The sequence below is a fragment of the Monomorium pharaonis genome, chromosome 8 (assembly GCF_013373865.1).
Source record: "Monomorium pharaonis isolate MP-MQ-018 chromosome 8, ASM1337386v2, whole genome shotgun sequence".
Classification (NCBI taxonomy): domain Eukaryota; kingdom Metazoa; phylum Arthropoda; class Insecta; order Hymenoptera; family Formicidae; genus Monomorium; species Monomorium pharaonis.
In genome coordinates this window covers 9,475,463-9,498,334 of record NC_050474.1, presented here as the reverse complement: position 1 = coordinate 9,498,334, position 22,872 = coordinate 9,475,463, and the positions used below count along the sequence as shown (strand labels likewise).

The following is a 22,872-nucleotide window of genomic DNA, read 5'->3' as shown; positions in this document are numbered from 1 at the left end:
TCAATGTCGGCGCTTTGGGCTCAAGTTATCTCGTTTTCGTGAAAAGATGCATGTATAAATGCAGACGCGACCAGAAACACCGTAAAAGCGTGTAGGCAAGGCGAAAAGGCCAACCCGCGAAAGCCCGCGACCGAGAGCGCGATTTCAACCGTAATTTGCATGACGAGACCGAATTCGCATCCGGAAGTAGCGACCGTGAAAAGCGCAAGACAATCGACCGAAATCGGGACGAAACGTATCTCGACGCCAAAGGTATCAATCGCAGACCGTAAAACCCGACCGGAGGTACCAACCGTGAGCCGCGAGAACGACCAACCGTTTTCTCTGTACTTCGAGATCGGAGGTACCAACCGCGACCGTAATCGCACCGGAGATAACGACCAAGGTGCGCTCTGAGACTAAGTCTGGCGAAAATAACGACGGCAATCGTATACGCGTCGGAGGTATCAACCGCGACGCGCCCGAAGACGAACTACGGTGGAGGTACCAACCGAGGCGCGAGGCGTCTTTTACTAAGTCCCGTGGAGGTATCGACCGTGCCCGCGTAGACGCTAAATCCCGTGGAGGTAACGACGGCGATCCCGAACGCGCACGCGCGGCGTTCCGAGGCAGCGACGGCTCGAGCGAAGTGGGCGGAGCGATTCCCCCACGCGCTACGCGACTGCGCGAGAGCAATGGTGGGGCGATGGGACCAAGCCAGCGCAACCGAACGAGAGTTCGAGTGGAGACAGCATCGGTGGCGGACGTGTCTCTTAACACTTGAATCTCCGGGAATTATCTGTTCGTCGTTACGCATTAAAACGCATTAGCGGCATACGCGAACCGGATACGCGAGTCATTCGTGATCTCGATATTATCGCCACAATCGCGATTAACTTCGTGAATATTAATTAACGCGACGCGAGACGCGCAACGCGAACGCAGACGCGTTGTCCTTCGTCAAGGACATTGTAACAAAACAACACGTTTCGACAGGCGCGAGCCAGTGTGACAGTGTAAGTGTGATAGCGTGAGTAAGTGAGCGAGTCAGTAAGAAGAGGTGTAATGTTAACAGTGAAATATACGCATTGTTTGGAAAATCACTCGAAGCCTTTTACCTTCTTCGCCGCCACCATGTTTCCTCCCCACCTCCTCAGCGACGTAGTGCGATAACAGCGCAGCGGGAAGCAGACTGACACAAAGGCGCGAGCGACCTACTTAGCTGGCGAGACTGATCGACCAGCAGTGACCTTGGCGGTGCAACGGTAAAACCGACCTGGCGACCGAAGACAGCGAATGTAAGTCATTTGTGATTCCTCGGGAAATCCTAAGATTTCGTGGGATTTTTGACTTTGCGCGAAGTGTCCGGCTACAACCTAATCCTAATCTATATGTAAGCGCGCGCGCCCCACTGCGTAAATGTGTGCGTGTATAAGTGATCGACTGAAGCCTTCCCGTTTTCATCATTGCGTCAATCTATAGACATTCGCAGCGACACTCTATGGGAGAAGGTCCCGCGGACATTCGAACGTTTTCAAAATATACTTGATTAATCGCAGTACGTAATGCGATTGTTCTAAGAATATACGCAATATACGTTTGCGATATTCTCAGAACGTTCTCAAAATCTCCGTGTGCTGTTAGAGAATAGATAAAATTAATATTCAATACAGTTTGAATAAATATATTACAATAACTTTTCAAAAATAATATAAAAGTGATCGTTCTATATTATTAGAAAATTTTTATCTATAGAGATACATGCATTCTGGAGTAGTTTTACTTTGTGTGTAAAACTATTATTATGTAAATTTGTAATAACAAAGTACAAGGTTATTCAAAATTATTTCAAATAACTGTATTTTTTAATTTAACAAATACAAAGCGATTATAGTGACGTACATTTAACCAAACGATCACCCAAATATCATCCGATCAATTCAGTCGATTTTAAATAACTATATTTTAAATTTAACAACAGAGTGATTAGTAATTACGTCAACCAAACTTTGCAAGTCTTGTCTCATCTTATAAATGCACTTATATAAGATAAAAGACGAAACTTGCAAAGTTTATCTTTTGGTTGAAGTTCCACTATCACTCTGTATTTGTTAAATTCAAAATAGTTATTTAAAATCAAATAAATTATTTTGAATAATTTTTTTCTGAATAATATTGCATATTGTAAGAAGTTTTTTCGAGAGTACGAGTAACGTTGTCACTTTTCACCAGGAAGTTCGAAACGGGATTTTTCTTTCAGGTTCTAGGCCGGGTTCGAGAAATCACCAACGGATTTATTCAGTAACAAAGGTAAGTATATTTGCTTGAGTTATACAAGAGGTCGCCTTAACGAGTATCACAGGATAGGCACGAGAGGTAAGTTTAACGCGAATTTTCTTTTCAGGTTTCAGACTCCGACTGACTCTGCTCCGGTTCCTCGTCTTCTTCGGAGCCGAGAGTCAACGGCCGGAAGGTACGACTAACGCCATCTATAACGCCACCTATATCCGCTATGGTATCGCACGCCACCTATTCTCCGGTGCCGTCTTACATACAGGGTGAACATAAACTAATGATTTTATTCTTGGGGTTACAATACTGGGTGAGTATAAATTGGTGACTTTATTTTAAGTCTTACAATACATATTTTACTGCAATATTGTTACAATATTACGTGGCAATATTTCTGAAAGCGGACATTTTGCCATTGCTGCAATATTGCAGCATTTCACAACGTTCATGCAATATTGCACTCTTGCATTGAAATTTTGCCACAATGTTGCTGCAATCTTTCTGTACTGTATGGGTGATGTTGCTAACCCAACCAAGTCAACCGGAAGACCAGGAGGAAGAAAGGGCAGCCGAGACTAACAACCCGGAAGCCAGCGTTACCGCGGAACACGATTATGGCCAACGGGCCTAAAACCTTAATACGGAATGTAAATTCATATACTGACTTGTATTGGTTAGAAAGAATGGCACTACGCGCAATAACAATAGGCACGAATAAGCATAGGACAGAATGCCAATAATTATTTAGTTTAATTTAATTAATCATATGTAAAAAAATACCGTTTTGTTTGAGTGAGTCCCAAATGCGCACAGTAATAAACGGACACAGCAGATTGAATGAAACGGACACAAACCAAATGCGCACAGTCGCAAACCTATGTGGTGCAGAGAATGGTTTACATACACACACACACACACACACACACAGCTTTGCTCCCCTCCCGCACCCACCCCGTCGGTAGAGGTGCCCGAAAAGTCGCAACCCATGTGGTAAGTTTGTTGGTTACTGTGTCCGTTTGGTCTGTGCGCATTTGGTCCGTGTGCATCTAGTCCGTGCGCATTTGGTCTGTGCGCACTTGGTCTGTGTCCGTTTCACTCAGCCTGCTGTGTCCGTTTATTACTGTGCGCATCTGGGACACCGTCCAATCAAACGCATATTAAATATTCATACATTATGGCTGCGTTTACAATGTCTACATAGATTATCGACTTGGACGGGGAGAGTGCGGGAGGGGGGCCGAAGGCCCCCCTTGCAACCCCCCCCCCGTGTGTGTGTGTGTAAAGCATTCACTGTACCACATGGGTTTGCGACTTAAATGGTGTGCAATTGAACGGCGCGCAATTGAACGGTGTGCAATTGGACAGTGTGCAACTGAACGGTGCGCCACTGAACGGTGCGCAATTGAACGGTCCGTAATCGAACGGTGCGCAATCGAACTGTGTCCAATCGAACTGTGTCCAATCGAACTGTGTCCAATCGAACGGTATCCAATCTAACTGTGTCCAATCGAACTGTGTCCAAACGAACTGTGCGCGATTGAACGGTGCGCAATTGAACGGTGTGCAATGTTTCGTGTCTAATAGCACAGTGGGCAATTGTAACGTGTCCAATTATACTGTATGCTAATAAAGGCCTCTCTGGCGAGATATATTCTCAGAGAACACTACGGGAGAAGAGGTATATCCCTTCTCCCCCCGGGGTGTAGCAATCCCCCTACCCCAGCTCTGGTTAACAATATTTGGAGCATAACACTCGCTCTATTAAGACCGGATGCCTGAAGTGGTCGACTCCTCGGAGCGGATAGCTCATGGGGGCCTGGGTTGAAGCATGTTAACCGACGATTCCGACCCGGATTCCCGATCGTGGTAGAAGTGAGCACTGGGAGGGGGTTTTAGTGGGTAGTCCGGCGGCATCCGTCCCTTGGTTGGGTCCATGTCCCTCATTATTCAATGGAGAATTTGGTTCCAATCTCGGGACGACGGGCCGCCGGGAGTCCCACACTGCCCGTCCGGACGGATTCCGGACGGGCGTGCGTAAATGCATTTCCCCCTACCCACCTAATAAAACTCGACGTGTGTTAGATGAGTTGTATAAAGTTTTGAACATTTAACGTCGTTTTTCTCAAAAATTACTGTTTTTATGGCAAAAACAAATAGCACATAAAGTATGTATTTCGATGAGATCTACAACTTTTGTTTGAAGTATTTTTGGAAATTCCCATTATTTACAGAAATAAATAGAAAAAAACCATTTTTATGGTTTTTTCATGGTTTTCGCCATGAAAATAAAATTTGCGCCAATATTCATATTCGTAATCAGCGCCTCAAAATACGTAAGAATACGTAGTTTCAAAAAAATCGGAGATAAATCGTTTTCGAAACTTTATCCGCTTTTTCTTTCAGGCTTTCGAGGATTCGCCTTAAGAATGATCGGATTTTTCACACCAAGGTAAGTGATAACACTTGTTTTTGTAATAAAAGATAATAACAATCAGGTTTATTCAATTCTTGCAGAAAAGAAATGTCACAATCACTTCCCGAACGCGTCGCTTTGATTCACACTCGTTTCGGTATGACTCTGTACTCGCTGTGAAATGTGTAACCGCCGCTCGCGAGCGACGGCCAACTTCGCCTCCGTCCTTGGTCGCGGCTCTGAGCCGCCCGGGTGTCGGGGCGACTATCTTCGAGAGATTTCCCGACGTAATACTAAGTTGGGCGCCAGGTACGTTAAGCGTACCACTCTGTGTGCACCAAATCGCGAATGAACGTTACGGTAACTGAATCGCGGGAAAGACGGGCGCACACTAAACGACCGGGGCGTTAGCGGCTCCGATATCCAGCTGCTCAGCCCTCAAATGGCAGAGGGGGAGGTTCGGTGCGGGTGGATGAAATCGGGAAGGCGAGAGAATTATTGAAGCGACATAAATTTAACAATAAAATTAACAAATATATTTAACAGTAAGTAGTACAGGATTAGACGGCTCTAGATGGCGGCAATGGTGACCTGCGCGCGTTACAAGCTGACGATCGCTTGACATTACCTGTCGCGAATACGAGATAATCATTGAACGGATGACTTGACGTACGCGGGAATTCTCCGACGGGTCTACGCTTTTTATCCGGCGCTGTTGGTGGACGCCAAACTCCCGATGGAATAATAGTGTCGCCAAGGGCGATCGGGACGAACAGTAGCTCCGAGTTCACGCGCCACGCGGCGGGCTCGTGCTCCTCCGCACGTTACAAGATCCCACAAGTAATATGCGCGATAATTATTCTGAGCTCGCCAACGAAGTAGTACAAGACAAGAATATGAAATCGGACGAAAGCGCAATTAACAACAATTCGCGATACCGAGGCGATAGATTAAACCAAATTCTTTGAACAGTAGATCATAAATGCGCAACCATTCACAGCGCGATTAATAGCTCGCGACACAATTATACGACAAAATCACAGTTGACTCGGCTGCGGATCGGGATGCACACGCAATGTAATCAGAATACGAAACGAACAGCACGGAACGAACTCACGCGGGCCGGCGCGATCGGGCGAAGCAGCGATACACTAATAAATTCACGACTCTAATCTAATGACCACAAGATCGTAATAAATCCGTAACTCTTTCGTGAGTCGCCCAATCGCGAAATCGGTGGCTTTACAATTTACGACGCTCGTTTCACCAAGCCGGCTCCTTCGTCTCGGCCTCGTCCGGATCGGGAGGTTTCCGGCTCCTGCGTCCTCTTACATGGTATCTCAGCTCGGGATCTGGATCGCACGTACAAGACAATACAACGTCCACAGCTCGAGTGCGGAATCCTACGGGGGCCGCTCAACGACGCGCTCCATCTTGTCTTCGATACTCCGGGCCCTTATTGGTCGATTTTCCAAAAATCGATTTTCGCGCAGCGCGCGGCGTGCACGCCGTCGCCGGCTGATCAATCCAGGCGCGGTGGTCGATACTATTGAGCCCCGTGCGCGGGAATTTCTGACGCTTTCCTCTGGCAGGTTCCTTTCTCCCGGCCGGGCGCCTTCTCCGCCACCGGGACGTTATTTCCTCCTCGACGAGGGCGTTCGTTGATGTCCCATTGTCATGATCTCCGCCGGGATTAGTGTGGGATTGGATTCGTAGGTGCCCCGTCGGAACATCGGCCTCGCGTGCCTTCGCTGGCTCCTGAAAGCGTGATTTGGCGGCAGTATCGGAATTCTCGAACGACACGAATTGTAGGCAAGATAAGGGCAGTATTACCTGCAGACCCCCGCCCGAAAAGTCTCCGTTATTCCCTCGGTGTCCGCTCACCTGGTGACCTCCGGGAATGTTCTCCATCGAGACGAAACGCCAAAAAATTACAAGAACGATCGCTGTGGCCACCGATTTCCGCCGCACTCGCGATGCAGCGCTCGCAAAAATCTTGATAATTATTCGAATGGACAGCACGTGAGACATCACACACACAAAAACACGAGATAACACGCTTTTGCGTCTGCGCCCGCGTGATGTTAATGCGTAAGGGCCCTCAGGGCCTTGTGACGGACAGCAGCCTGCGGCTGTCACGTCACAAATGTTAACATCACCCGTACGCGACGCTTCTTCACAATCGGGTTATCGACTAAGTTCGCGATGCTCTCGCGATACGAGCTTACTCGCATTCAGCAATTTATTACGCGGAAGCGCTTGCTGGTTTCACTTCCGCGGAACTCACGCGCGCACGCACGCCTACTAGTCTTCAGCGTTAAAATCACCGTAAGAACTCGAATCTCCCTACGTAACGGCGTGGGATATTTATTGATCGAAGTTCGATGCGCGAAAAACTGAGAGTTGTTTCTCGTATGAAAATCTGCGCGCGAAAAGCTCTCAAAAGCTCCTCGCATCGGTATTTATACTTGGGGAGTCCACCAATCTCCGCGCAGCAGAAATGTCGGGAGAGTAAGTCTTCCCCCTCCAGGTGTCGTTGGTCCCATCCCCGTCGATCGGCTGTGCTGCATGGCAGGATAGCAGTAGTCCCCTCTCCGGAACAAATGATCAATTATGACTGTTGGTTAGATTCAATGCTCCTTGTGCAGTTTATCTTGTCTTTATTATAAAAAAGGCTTCCAATATGATAAAAGAGTTTTTGTTTACACGGGATTAAAAAAAAGGTTACGTATGAACTTTTGATGGCGTTACTCTCTGTATCGTAGATAAAGGGGAGTCATAGACTATGCATTAAGTTAAGTCTCAAAATTGACGATAGATCGCATTACTCTCTACAACGACTAAGCTCGCAATTGCACCAGAGTGTAGCTAGGGTTGCTCGTTTTGACTTTGAATGCTCCCCGCGATGTTTTAACAGATTGCACTTAAAAGTGCAGGTTTAGCGGCTGTGGTGCCACTCTAACCATTACTTGTAAAATTACATATAAATCTCAAATAAACTATAAAATCGTGACTAGCATGCAATAAGCGTACGCCACTAAAAAGGAAATGTATAATCTTAGAGTAAAAATAACAAAAATTGTCGAAACGTATAATAAGAGACTTTTCTCAAGTTTGCACATGTCGGTAGGCTACAGTTACTTTAAGAACATGCACTGTTCGTAATAATAAAGTAAAATTAACTTGTTTAACATAAGATATTACTTTAACTTAAACTTACACGTTACTCGCGCGCTTTCGTAATAAAGAAACGTAAAACTATGTTACTGTAATATATGTTACCCGTACGTTGTTATAATAAAATCAAATAATTCGCTGGGAATCAACGTTACTACTGACTACGTGTATATTCGACTGAATGTCTTAACGCTATATAATAGAATATGAGATACACTCAAAATAAAATAAAATAATAAGAAAATTGACTTCGCGCTCGCCCTTCGTTAGTTCGCGCGATTTTTAAAATATCTATACGTGTGTTAGGACGCGTCTGTTCGCCTCAGGGTAACGCTCAGGACGCTCTTACCCTGCACAGTCTTTGTTTCGGTCTTGGCCGCCTCGTAATACGTCGTCTCGCCGCTTCGTGGTTGCTGCTTTGACGTGGACGCCACCGGCTGAAAGAAACCCTTTGGAGTCGGTCGCAAGGTTAAGGTTAAGTTGTGACCGGAGAACCGATAGACACGAATAACGAATAACGAACTGGACAAAGAATGACTCACAAACCTTGTTTTGCAGGTCGCCACAGTCGCCAGCCTCTTTATTTCCCTCCAAGAGCCAAGGAATGTCGTTCCGGTATGAGTCCTCGTCTCAGGAACACTGAAACTAGCGCCGAGCTCGTGTCCGCCGGGGCCGCTACCCGCTTTTAGGTTATGTCCCAACTCAGACTCGCACAACACTCAACGCTTCGTTTATTGTAATCACTAATCTTATGTTTTTTTCTGTTTCAGGTACTGCCGTCGACTCTCAGGATCGTCTCCAGGATCGTCGTCGTCCCACGGGAACTTCGCCAGGTAAGTCTTATGTTGTGAGCGTTTGCTCGTTTTGGGAATTCTTTCCCGTTAGTAGTTGGGATTCGTTCTGCCTGAAGAGTTAGGACCCAAAGGATGAAGGTTCGGCTCGGTGTATGAGAGAAAAGAAGACGCTTCTTACTTTCTTGTTTGTTGTCTTTTATTTCCTTCTCTTGTGCTTACAATCAGCTGTGTTGATGTCACGTAACACTCGCGATAAGGTTTACGGTATGCGACGATGCTCGGTCGCTGTTATGATACTCTCCGCTCGGTCACGGTGTGATCGCGTTTATATATTATGATATCTGGCGCAATTTCGGGGGCCAGTGACCGGGCGTCGGTAGCTTCCGCGAGGCTAAGCATTTCGACATCGGAACGCGGTAGCCTTGCGGTTTGATTTTGCAGCGTAGGGCCTATTTCTAGGGCGATACGAACTGCTTCCGAGTGCGCTGTTGTAATCTCACGGAAGTTAATTGGGACTTCCGTGAGCGCGGCGGATTCTTGTGCGTCTTTCGAAAGATGCGTGTCGCAATTTTAATAGATATAGTTGTAATCGGCTTACAACACTTATTTCTATAGGTCGTTTTACCCGCGGTCTCGTTTTTAAACTGGATTCCTATTTTCAGGTCACCAGGGATCCCTCGGTTTCAGGAACAGTCAACAAGGATGTATCAGGTAAGTGAATTACACAAACACGTATTTTGTTCAACAAATAACAAAAGCTAAGTTTATTTCAACTTTAGTAGTTATATCACATAAGTACCCGGTCGCGTCGCTTTTCACATTCGTGCAAACGAATCTCGATTTCCTCGAGAAGACTCTGTTCACAAGCCCCGTACGCGACGCTTTTTCACATTCGTGTAAACGTGAATTTATATCTTGAGTACGAATCGAACCTACTAGCATTCAGTCGATTGTTTAATCTTAACGCGGAATTCACAAACTATCTTGAACCCGCGGAACCTTCACTCAACACTCGCGCGCCTACTCGCATTCGGCGGGAAATGATAATCTCGAGTGGGTGAGGTGTTTTCCTCATGAACGTTTCCGCGCGAAAGCTCACGGGCGCTCGTAACGCGATCTTTTATACTTGCCCGTGCGAGCTTTCCCTCTCTTCTTTCTTTCCGCCAATCGCGTCGCTTGTTGCGCACGCTGCCGCGGAGAGCGCGTCGGTTTTCCCCTCTCGGCCGCCAACGCCAATCCCCGCACGATGTGCTGCCGCGTGACGCGGACTCTGGTGTCATTCCCTCTTCGTAGTAGACAACCAATGGGATGATGTTCTTTGGTGTCAGGAAGTGCATCCAAGTACATTTTCGTGCCATTAGAGCGTCTTCCTGGTTTTCCCCAGGATTGCACTTAAAAGTGCAGTTCTTGCAATGAATTGCACTTAAAGTGCAATCCGCTTATACTATTAACTTATCAACTAGAATTACTAATCTAATCATAAAATGGTTATATATAAACAGTATGCGTAAGATACTATGAATGTGGCATTTAGCCTTAAAATTATCAAATTAAATAAACTCAAGTTGTAGCACATTAGCTGTGCTTCTAAATCTAAGCATTATCAACTTAAACAGCTAATCGTAAAAGGTTATACCTCAAGAATTTAATAACAGAAAACCTAGTAAATAATAGTAAATATAAGATTATTGAATTAAATAACAAAAAATAAAAAAGATAGCTCGCGCGCTGCCTTCGTCCTTCTATTCGAGTCGCTTTGTGGCTTGTGCACGTTATGCCTTTAGCTTAAATGATAACATAAAATTTGCACTTAGCAAGTATCGCGCGTTTTACTAAGGCACTATAAAAGTGAGTATTCTCACGTCCGCTATTTTTCTTCTAACTAGCAAGAAAAATTAGATATGTTTTGTATATATATACGTCAATAATCTTTGGAAGCACCAAACTTTATGCGACAATGAAACGAAGACACGATATTTATGATCTTGAGACTGTAAAGGTTATTGCAATGTATTATATATATAAAACATTATGCTAGTTACTCGCTAGTTTGAAGAAAAATGGCGGACGTGAGAATACCTACTTTTTTAGTGCTCTAGTTTTACCACGCTATTCGGATCGTGTTACTATTTGTACCTAGGTTGTTTATCGGGTTGCTCCCGGGATCGTTGTAGGGTGATACTCAACACACTCTTACCCTCTATTATTCTTTCCTCGGTCTTCGCCGCGGTATACACCTTGGTCGCGCCTTCCGCGTGTCCCTCCGTTGATGTTGACGGCCTGGGGTGCAGGGCGCTCCTGGTGGACGGTCTCAAGGTTAGGTTGTGACCGGAGAATCGATACACGGAATTGAAAACTTTCGGATATTTGGAAACTCACAAACCTTTTGTCGCTGTTTATAGGTACCCTATACGGTCGCCAGCTTCTTTCACCTTCCCAGAAGCAAGGTTGTCTCGATGACCTCGCCGTCGCTGCTGCGGTTTCGATTTCTCGTACAGATCCATGACGTTATAAATGAGTATGGATTTAGTCGTATGCTGATAGCACCCGTTGTCACTCACGCTCGGGATCTACACTTGATGTTACATAACTAATTCTCTTTTTTATTTTCAGGTGCTGCTGCTTCTTCCCAGGACGGACCAGGATCAACACTCTCTCCAAGGAACAGTCTCAGGTAAGTATCTAACAAAGAATGTCTACCCGCGTTCTCTAATGCGAGAAATTTTTCTATTTCAGGTTAATCAGGGATCGTCGCCCAGGATTTGGATCGTCGCACAACACAAGGTATGTAATCATTTCACTTTTCTTTTGTTTAAATAGAAAATATAAAATTTGTTAAAATGTGTTTCCTTTTATCACAGACACTTCCCGTACGCGTCGCTTTATTCACATACGAGTAAACAAGATATGTACGCTTTATCACAAACGAGTGAACGGTTATGTGCTTTTATGTGATTATGAAATCTGTTACTCTTACTCGCATTCAGGTAACTTAGTATTATTTTACGCAAAACGATAATGTTCGAATCGCGGAACTTCCACTCGCTGACACCTACTCGCATTCGGTGACTAAGTTTTTACGCGCGAAAACGTATTTCGATTGATCGCGGTGTTTGCGTTGTAAAGACTCGAGCGGGAAAGCTCTTTCCCTCTGCTTATATACGGGGACGCCGTCCTGTCTCCCCTCTCTCGGTTCCTTCGCCAATCCGCGTCCGGCGTTGGTTGGACGCTCCTCGGGCAGCCGCGCTTCCCCCACTCCTTGCTCGTCGGCCAATGCGCGTCTCTCTACGTGCGGGAGCTGCTTTTCCCTCTCTATGGTCGTCTCGGCCAATCGGAATCGAGTATAGACGGTTGTTCAGAGTGCACCGAGTTGGAATTTCGATGCTTATGTTATATATTACATATTTTCGCGTTTGCACTCAAAATGCAATGGCATTACACTTAAAGTGCAATAGGCTTACGATATCTCTAAGCTTACTTATGTTTACTTTTCGCACGTTTTAGACTACGTAACTGTTACGTACATACAGTACGCATATGATACTGTAAAGGAAATTAGTAAACGCAAAATAATGATACAAACTAACAAAAATAAATGATCTATGAGCTTTTGCTCCAAATCTCGCAGTTTTGACTTGATTGAACTTATAATTACTAAACGAGTAAATTTTATATAAAATAATGCAATATTTGTACTATATATAAGATTAGTGACTAAATGGATTTAATAATCCTAAAACAGATAGAAAACATAATTTAAGGTAAAATCTATAATAGTGAGTATTTAAAAGATAATGTAACGCAAATGTACGTCAAAATAAACAATGAAATAAAAGTTTACTTTTAAAGTTTAAACGAAAATAATAACTCTGATGATTTACATGCTTGGCAGTGTACTGTATCGTATTGCTGCGATACTTAGTTATCTCTACGCCGTTTTAGGTGTAGATTCCGCGTCCGGTAATACTTGCGCTCTTTTCAGTGTGACGCTAAGAACGGTCTTACCATTAACTTTCTTTCTTTCTGTTTTAGTGGACGTAAAGATCTTCCTCGGGACTTCCCTGGATCTCTCCGCTGGTGTGGACGCCTCAGGATAAGGGGAGCTCCTTGTGGACGGTCTCAAGGTTAGGGTTAGGTTAGGTTAGGTTAGGTTAGGTTAGGTTAGAAAAAATTACGGGAAAGGGGTGCATGGGGAAGGGCTCCGCCCACGCGTTCTCTGAGAATATATTCATTCTCTTTCAATCAAAAGTATGCAGATATATGGCCACGGGACCATGTTCAGTCGCAACATTTCATCGGTATAACAGGTTTTATAACCTGTCAAATAGTGAACTTTAACGATTAATATCTCGTCTCGCGAGGCAGAGCGACACTTTTTTTCTGCCAGATTCGTATTCTACGCACAAAAACACAATATAGTTAAATTTTAACAAATTCGGTGAACAGTGAGCTCTCCTTAAGTATTACCATACTCTTTTAATTTTTGTAATAAACCTTTGGTGTGACAATAAACCTTTCAAAAAAGCCCTATAATAGGATCTTTTTTGATTAAAAACATTAGTTTTGAGATATTCTGTATACGATATTGGATGGTCACTTTATTATGCCAGTCACTGTATATATATTACTAATGTGTCACAATCACTTTGCAAAAATATACTGCAATTGTAGCATTACAAATTAAAAATTTTTTCTATAACAAATAAAATCTTTTGTAATAAATATTTTTTGTATTAATAATTGTTTTTTTTATTAATAATTGTGATTTTTTAATAAATATTACTATTTTCCTTTACTATTGTGTTTGGACTACATTCATTTCTCATTAAATTCACATTACAAAATAAATATTTTTTTTTAACAGACTAGAACAACACAGGCGCGCGCTACGCGCGCGCTATTTAGCTTTTTACTTTTTGTAAATAATAATAATTGCAATAATTATATAAACAATTATATAGAGATTTAAAGAATAAAAAAGAGATAAAGAGTAAGCATTCTAACATACATTAGTTCATTACTTAATTTTCTTTCTTCTTTAAAAATATTATACACATTAAAAAAAGTTATAAAGAAATACAAAATACATAACATATATAAATCTATTCTTTAAAGCCGTCTGATATTGACACTGTAATGTTACGAAAAGCCGTCTGATATTGACACTGTAATGTTACGAAATGTTGTCTGCTCTTCTCTGATGCTGATTGGTTCTCTTTCTGCGCTACGTGCGTGTATAAATAGAAAACGGTTTCGAAGTTCTGCTTTTTTTGGGTAATAATAAATAATATAATTATTTTTTTTTTTTTTAATAATGGTAATGCTTAACAGATACAAATAATAGCATAAAATGATTATATAAACGTTGTTAAAAAATATGTACGAATTAATTACGAAAGTTATTTCTTCCTTTTTGATTGATTTTGGATGATTATTTTTAGATTTTAACATAAATATATACAAGATATCATAGTATTACACATTATTTTTATCTATTATTGTATTCCTCTTTTTTATTATATCTCTCATTTTATCTCTTTTTCTCTCATTTATTCTTCTCCGTTTTTAGCTTTAAAGAAATACTGTTACTTTTTAACTTAAAAAAAAACTCTCCTTTCCTATTCTCCATCTCTCCCTTTCTCCCTCCCTCTCTCTCTCTCTCTCATTTTAATTATTCAGACTACCTAATTTTCTTTCTTTTTTATTCTTTATTTGTTTCTCTCTTTCGTTTTTTTATTTCGTTTCTCCTTTTTCTTCCTCTCTTCTTTTACGACAATTTTACCTTAATTTTACAAACTGTCATGCGACTATCATATTTAACCCTTTAACGTCAAACCAGCACTGTTTCGTATTGTACACTTTAATCATTTAGCACTCAGTGAAAATGACAAAAATATCTATAAGAAATACACATCCAAGTATTTTTGAGTATGCTCTTTCCGGTTCTGATCTTAAAAATTCGAAAAAATTCCACATTTTTGATGATTTATGAGATTAAAAAAAAGAACCTATTTTTTACAGGTTTGTTAGTTTTAATTTGAAATTTTGATCATAATACACCTTTGTTATTTGGTCGGAACCTTTTTAAACCGTGCAATTTTTGTTTGTACTTAAAAATTATGTGCTTAGTAAACTGAATTTCACCATGGCGGATGCAATATGGGGGTCGAAACGTCAGAAAATACTAAAATTTCGCTTTTTTCTCATATTTATCGTTAATAATTGATTTCAAATATGCATAAAACCATTCTGATTGATGTAATATAATCACAAAATAATACTAACAACAAACAAATATGGCAGAATCCAAAATGGCGCTTTGAAATATTGAATATATCGTAAAAATTAAGGATTTTCACAAATTTTTTTGCACTTTCTTTGAAAAAATCGTATACTATTTCAAAATTTACATCTGTTGGGTATTGGAAAATTCCAAAATAAATAATATTATGTTTATTTAACTGTATATGGTAAAATGCGCACAATCAAATACATACTAACATAACTTTTGTTTGAATGCTGGAGTTGTGGCCAATCATTATTACATGTATACATGTGCAAATATGTATATACGCATTTATCTACGCATGTACACGTCTATGTGCACGCGTAGGTACGCTTTTTCTCAACATCTTTTGCTACTGATGTAATCAATATTGCCCGATTCTCACTGCGAAAAGGTAGAATCTTATCGAAAATCTTTTTGTTTTTTTTATTTTTTATTTTTTAAATATTTTTTTGTCATTTTTAAAGTTTTGATTATTTTTGTAATTTATATTTTTTATACATATCAATGAGTTGTAAATCGTCTAACAATCTACATCACAATCGGATCTTAGTGATGGATATAATTCTTTTATATTAAATTTAATTTTTTTAGCTTTATTTTAAACTGCGCACCGTCAGGATTTGTCAGACTTAAAACACAGTAACTAAGCTAAATTTGCTCAATCGCAGCTCAATCTTACAATCCCCCCTTTCCTATCTTCCCCGAAAAACTGTAAATTAATTTATTGCAAAAAATAATACCTCAGCCGGGGTTCGAACCGGTTTATACAATTGAGCATCGAAATTTAGCTTAGTTACTACCCACCAAACACCAAGTTACATGTAACGTACCTGTTAGTTGTAATTTCCCACTCAACAATGTAATTGTAATATAACACGTGTGTTAGTTCTTCTTAGTTCTTTATTTTGTTTCCCCTCAGGGTTACAATTTTCTTACATCCTCCAATCACACGCATACAAAACAAACCTTAACCTCTAACTTATTACTATCTTACATCTAACTTATTCTATATGAGCTGCCGCATGCCAGTCTCCTGTCCATGCCGCAACCCCTTTCTACCTCTATATCCACACACACACGCTTTCCCTATCTCGGGCTTCCGTTTCCTATTGCTTTTTGTACCTTCTCCAACTTTCATCTTTATTTTCTATTCTCCAATTTCTCTTTATTCAGGTGCCTCTCTACATTCTCTTCGCCATTCATTCTCTTTCATTCTCTCTCACTCTCCTCCCCCCTCCCTTCTCTCCCTTCCCCCTCTCTCTCTCAACCATCCTCATCCACCATTCCCCCTCTCCCTCCTCCCCCAATACTCTGCCTGCCTTTTCCTGCCAGCTCCCTCCTCCTTCTGCTCCCCAATCCCTACATCTTTCCCATACGTGCTCCCAACTCTCTATCTCTCCTCCACATAATCTACATCTCCTATCCTCCTCCCCCTCCCAATACCTTCTCTCTCTTACCTCATTCCCCAATCTAAATCTTGCTACTCTTTGCCATCTATTTTCCCCCCAACCTTTCTTCAGATATCCTGGAATTCCTTCACCTTTTATCACCCTATACCATTTATTATACCTTGACTCTCCTATTTTTTCCCATCTTTCCCTCTTCTGCCTTTTCTTTTCTTCTTTTTCCCACCAGCTTTCCTCCTCCTCTCCCCTCTCCCCCTCCTCCATCTCTACCCCTTTGCCTTCAATGAACTCCTCTCTTTCCTCTTCCCATCCCTTCCTACCCTTTCCTCTCCTCCATCTTTCCCTTATCTCCATCAAACATTCCCTCGCCAACCTACTTCCCTTTCCTTCTATCAATCTCTTCTCAAAGCTCCACGCCCTTTTCCCTGCTCTTCCCTCTAGCTTGTCCCTCTGCATCTCCTCTCTTATCATATACCCCGGTGTTTTCCCTTCCACTCCTAAAACCCACCTTATGTACCTCTCTTCTATTCTCTCCATTTTTTCTCTCTCTTTCCATCCCCATATTTCCACCCCATAACTCATAACCGTCCACACCAATCTATCGAACAACCATAATCTTCTTTCCCAATCCTTACTAAATTTTCTCTTCCCAATCCCCCATACCTGTCCCATTACCGCTGCCGCTTTTCTAACCCTGTCCCTTACATGAGCCTCTTGTCCTCCATTCCTTTGCAGTACATAACCTAAATACTTAAATTCCCTTACCTCCTCTATTTTCTTTCCCCTCCACTTCCAATCTATCAGTTTCCATCTTCCTCCTCCCTTCCTAAATCTCATTATCTTTGTCTTTTTCACATTTAGCACCAGCCCTTTCTCCTCCATATAATCTTCCAGTCTTTCTATCATACTCCGCATTTCCCCTTCCTCCTTTGCCAATAAAACTATATCGTCCGCATATGCTAATGTGTACACCTTTTCCCCTCCCAACTCTACCCCCCCCATCTCACTCTGTTCATTTTCTCTTCCAAATCTGCTATTAGCACGTTAAATAAAATTGGACTCAAAGGACATCCCTGCCTTAACCCCCTTGCCGTCCAAAACTCACTGCTTACCTCCTCTCCCACTCTTACTCTACTCTTTGTCTCTCTCAATAATTCTTCCAACCTCTCTACCAATCCTTCTCTAATCCCTCTCTCTCATTGCCCCACAAAGTACTTTCCTATCCACCGAATCAAACGCTGCTTTCAAATCTACAAATAGTGCCACCAATCTACCTTTTTCTTTTTCTATCTGCTTGTTAATCAAATAATTCAGCACGTATATATTGTCTATCGTTCCCATTCCTTTCCTAAAACCTGTCTGATTATGTGGTATTATTTCTTTCCCTTCTATTTCTTCTTTTAACCTCTCCGCTAATATCGCTGTGTATATTTTATACGCCGTTAGCATCAGCGTCACTCCTCTGTAATCCTCCACCACCACCCCCTCTCCTCTCTTCAGTATCGGAACCACTATCCCCTCTTTCCATATCCCCGGCCACCCTTCTCCTTTCCATACTCTATTGCAGAATTCCCAAATCCATACTTTCACTCTTTCTCCCCCATATTTCCATACTTCATTTGTCACCCCATCTATCCCTGCCGCTTGTTTCCCTTTCAACCTCTTTATTACCTCTTCCACCTCCTCCCTTCTTATCTCCCCCTCTTCATCCCTCTCTCTTCCCTCCCTCCTTCCTCTTGTTACTCTCCTTTCTACTCCTCCCAGCAATTCCATAAAATAATTCTCCCATTCCCTTCCTTCAATTCCCTCATTTACCCCCCCTCTCCTTCTTTTCTCCCTGTTTACTATTTCCCACACTTGTCCTTCCGTTCTCGCCTCCTGAGCCATCCATATCCACCTTTCTGTTTCTTCCCTTTTTTTCCTCCCGCATAATTCCTGATACTCCCTTTTCGCTCTTTTATATTCCTGCTCTCTTTCCCTCCCCCTTCTCCATTCCCTCAGTTTTCTTCTTGCTATCCTCTTTCCCTCCCTGCATTCCTCGTCCCACCACCCTCTACCTTTCACCCTCCCCTCTCCTCTCTCCTCTTCTATTTTTTCCACTGTTCTCTTAACCTTATCTTCTAGCCTATCCCATTCCTCCTGAACCCTCTCTTCCCCTAAACTTACTTCCCCCATTTCTCTTCTAAAAGTTTCCGCCCCTTCCTCGTCCCACCATCCTCTCCATTCTCTTCTTTCTTTGTTTTTCCTTCTTTCCCCCCCTTTTTTTCCTATGAGTGTTACCTCCACTGGATGGTGATCCGAGTCTATCTTTTCCCCTATCTCCAACCTAATAATTTTCTCTCTTATCTCTTCATTCCCTATGACATAGTCTATAATCGTGTTCCCTCTGCTTCCCGTGAACGTAAATTCCCCTTCCTCATCTCCTTTAATCCCTCCGTTAAATATACTCCACCCCCCCTCCTCTACAAATTCTACTAATCTTTCTCCCTCTCTATTTTCTTATCCTTTGATCTTCTTCCTTTTTCCTCCTCTTCCCCCTCCCATTCCCCCCCTCCATCCTCCTCCCTTATCTCCCGTTCTCGCGTTAAAGTCCCCTCCTATAAGCGTTTCCACCCCCTTTTCCCTCTCCTCCACCCATTTTTTTGAGATCTGCAAAACTCTCTCTATATCTCCATTTACATATACCCCTACCACTCTCAATCTTTCCCTTTCCAATTTTACTATCCCTACCATCATCCCCTCTACTTCCGTTTCTATTTCCGTCCCCTTTTCTACTAATTCCAATTTTATTCCCATCAAAATACCTCCCATCGCCCTTCCCTTCTTATTCTTTCTTTCGGCAAATTGTACCCCTCATTTGTATCCTTTCGGCAAGTTCTTCTTTACTTTTCCCCATTTCTTTTCTTCTACCCACGTCTCTAGCAATACTACCACCTCCCATCTTTCTAATCCCTTCCAAAAATCTCTGTCCTTGTTCACCAATCCTGCCACGTTCCAAAAGCTTATTCTCCATTCTCCTCCCGTTCCCCCTCCTCTCTCTTTCTCTCCCCTAACTCCACCTCCACCCCTCTCCCTCTTCCTATTTTCCTTCCCCCCTTTGACCCTCCTCCCTCACTCTACCCTCCTTGCTTCTTAATACCTCCTCCCCTTCGTCCCACGACCACCACTCTCCGTCTATGTTTATCTTTCCATAACCCACCCACGTTCTTCTCCCCCTCTCTCTTTCCATCCTTGCTATTTCCTCTAATCTCCATTTCATCCTCCTTTCCCTCCATGTTAAGTCCTCCCCTATCCTTTCCTTTCTTCCCCTCAATATCTTTTTCTTATTTATTATCTCCCTCTTCTGTTCTTCATTCTCTAATTTCACTAACAATATGTCTCTCCCTTCTCCTCCCCCCACTCTACTCACTTCCTCCAATTTTGCTTCTACCCCTATCTCATTCAATAAACTTTTCACCGCCTCTCTCTTCTTTCCCTCCTTTATCTCTAACCCCCTAATTATCACGTTCCTCCTTCTCTCTTTTCTCTCCCTCATTTCCCATTCCTTTTCTACCCTCCTCATTCTCTCCTCCATCCCTCCCCCGACTTCCCTATTTTTATCTCTCTCTCCTCCCTCCATCGCTCCCACCCTCTTTTCTAATTCCTCAATTCTACCCATTAATTCTATTCTTTCTTCCTGCCACCTTTTATCCCTTTCCATTTGTTCTCTTCTCATCATCTCCATTCTTTCTTCTAACACTTTTAACCCCCCTTTTACCCCCTCATTCCCTCTTTTTTGGTCCTGCCACATGTTCTCCATCATTTTCTTTAAATCTTCTATCCCTTTCATACTTCCCTCCCCCTCTCTCCCATCCTTTCCCTCTTCCACTTCCCCTATCTCTCCTGCTCTAGTCGGTGATCTCGGCGTTTTCTTGCTCCTATGGAATGGACTCCCCCCTTCCTCCTTCTTCTCTTCGTCCGTCCCCTCTCTTTTCCTTTTCACATACTCCTCTATGCTACTCGAGCTCCCTATGCTACTACATCTTTCTCTCTGTTTCCTCTCTAGCCAGTTGCCTACTCCCTGTTCTTTCCCCACTGTCCCGCCCTCTACGCTTCCCCGTCTGTCTACACTTATCCCCTCTATCTACCTACTCTCTATGCCTAATAACTATCACTCTCTTCCTACCTTCTCTCTTTTAACTCTTATTCTATGCTTTACCCGTCACTCACCTCTCGCTACCTACTTTTTATCCTCTCCTCTCTCCCTACGCCCTTTCCCTATCCCTATATCTCTCTTCTCATTTATTCCTCTCGTCCTTCTCTCTCTATCTCACTCACTCTCACCTTGCATTCACTCCTATTTTCTCTCTATGCACCTGATAAAGCTCTCACGAAGTAACCGCGTGTTCTCACTAGTCGCACCGGAAACGGAAGCCTATAACACGTGTGTTATATTGCAATTATATTATTGAGTGGGAAATTACAACTAACAAGCACGTTACATGTAACTTTGTGTTTGCTGAATATGTTTTAAGTTTGACGATTCCTGTCGGTGCGCAGTTTAAAATAAAGCTAAGAAAATTAAATTTAATATAAAAGAATTATATCTATCACTAAGATCCGATGTAGATTTACCGTTAGGCGTTACAACTCATTGATATGTTTAATATATCACGGTCGAAAATAATGTACTAATATTGTTATATTTTTTATTATATTTTTATTATATTTTTTATTATATTTTTATTATATTTTTTATTATATTTTTATTATATTTTTTATATTATATGTAATTTATTTTTTTCCATGTTTATTATTCACATATGTGATTTTAAGAAGCATATCTTGCATAAGTATAAATTACAATTGTCACAATATTTATTAGATCTTACTTTACATTTGGCATCAGAGCAATATTTTTGTTTTGTCTTTGTCTGCCACTTGTGGTCATAGAGACATTTTTCTTTTGATTTAGAAAGATATGCTTTACTTATACTTAAAACAAGCTCTTTTTTGTGAATAATAAACATAGAAAAAAATAAACTATATATAATATATAAAATATAAATTACGAAATGTAAAAATAATTAAAAACTTTGAAAATAACAAAAAAATATTTTAAAAATAAAAAATAAAAAAACAAAAAAATTCTCGATAAGATTCTACCTTCTCGCGATGAAAATCATGTATGTAATAATGATTGGCAACAACTCCATTCAATCAAAAGTTATGTTAATATGTACTTGATTGTGTGCGCATATTATCATATACAATTAAATAAACATAATATTATTTATATTTTGGAATTTTTTAATATCCGACAGATGTAAATTTTGAAATTTTATACGATTTTTTCGAAGAAAGTGCAAAAAAATTCATGAAAATTCTTAATTTTTACGATATATTCAATATTTCGGCGCCATTTTGGATTCTACCATATTTGGTTGTTGTTAGTATTATTTTGTAATTATATTATATCAATCAAAATAATTTTATGCATATTTGAGATCAATTATTAAGGATAAAAGTGAGAAAAAAGCGAAATTATGATATTTTCCGACGTTTCAATTGCCATATTGTATCCGCCATGGTGAAATTCATTTAACAAAGTACATAATTTTTAAATTCTAACAAAAATTGCACTGTTTAAGAAGGTTCCGACCAAATATCAAAGATATATCATGATCAAAATTTCGAATTAAAAAATGTAAAAAATAGTTTTTTTAATCTCAAAAACCATCAAAAATTTAGAATTTTTTCGAATTTTGAAGATCAGAATCTGAAAGACCATACTCGAAAATACATCGGATATGCATTCTGGATATTTTCGTCATTTTCACTGAGTGCTGAATGATTGAAGTAAACGATACAAAACAGTGCTGGTTTGACGTTAAAGGGTTAAACTTCACTGCTATTCTATTGCGCTGTCAGCTACTCTCGCTACGCGAAGCGAGGCAAGCCAGTGTTAAGTCTTGGGTTAAGTCCACCAATAATCGAGGTATTAATTTTTCAAATTATGCGAATGAAAGCGCGTTGAGAGAAGAGCTCAATATGCTCGAGCCATAATACAGAAGAAAAAATCTATCGTAAATGTATGATAAGCTTTCCTTAATTTACTATTCGCAATTACGATAAAAATTAATTTAACTTTTTACAAATTCCATACGTTAATATTTCGATTATTGGTAGACTTAACCCAAAACAATATTGGACTTTTATGTTCACCTCGATTTCTTCTACTTTTTTGCGAGCGTTGTCCTACATGTTTTAAGACACCCTGTATGTATATATATTATGTGTGTGTGTGTGTGAGTGTGTGTGTGTGTCTAACAAAAAAAGAAAACTAACTTTTAAAAAACTTTCATTCAAGTAAAAAAAACCACAGTATACACATGCACGGAAAAAATCCACAGCATACACACGCAGGGATGTGAAATCACAATTTCTAAGCTAAATATCGATGTTAAAAAGCATTTTGGAATCCTCCCTTACCCGATAAAACTGTAAATAATTTATTGCAAGTAATAATATCTCAACCAAGAT

At 41.2% G+C, this 22,872-nt stretch overlaps 1 protein-coding gene and 1 long non-coding RNA gene across 2 annotated transcripts in view; both read right to left on the bottom strand.

Moving 5' to 3' along the window:
* Positions 1 to 22,872, bottom strand: part of LOC105835872 (pyrroline-5-carboxylate reductase 1, mitochondrial) — a 68,566-nt gene that overhangs the window by 1,535 nt on the left and 44,159 nt on the right. Inside the window, exon 6 of the transcript XR_004964307.1 lies at positions 1,098 to 1,255. The gene's annotated coding sequence lies outside the window, so the exon portion shown is untranslated. The remainder of the gene's footprint in view (positions 1 to 1,097; positions 1,256 to 22,872) is intronic.
* On the bottom strand, positions 9,391 to 11,061 carry LOC118646969. The gene is made up of 2 exons (XR_004964311.1): positions 10,853 to 11,061; positions 9,391 to 10,025 (listed from the first exon to the last, which is right to left on the bottom strand). It is a non-coding gene; the product is annotated as an uncharacterized LOC118646969 (long non-coding RNA).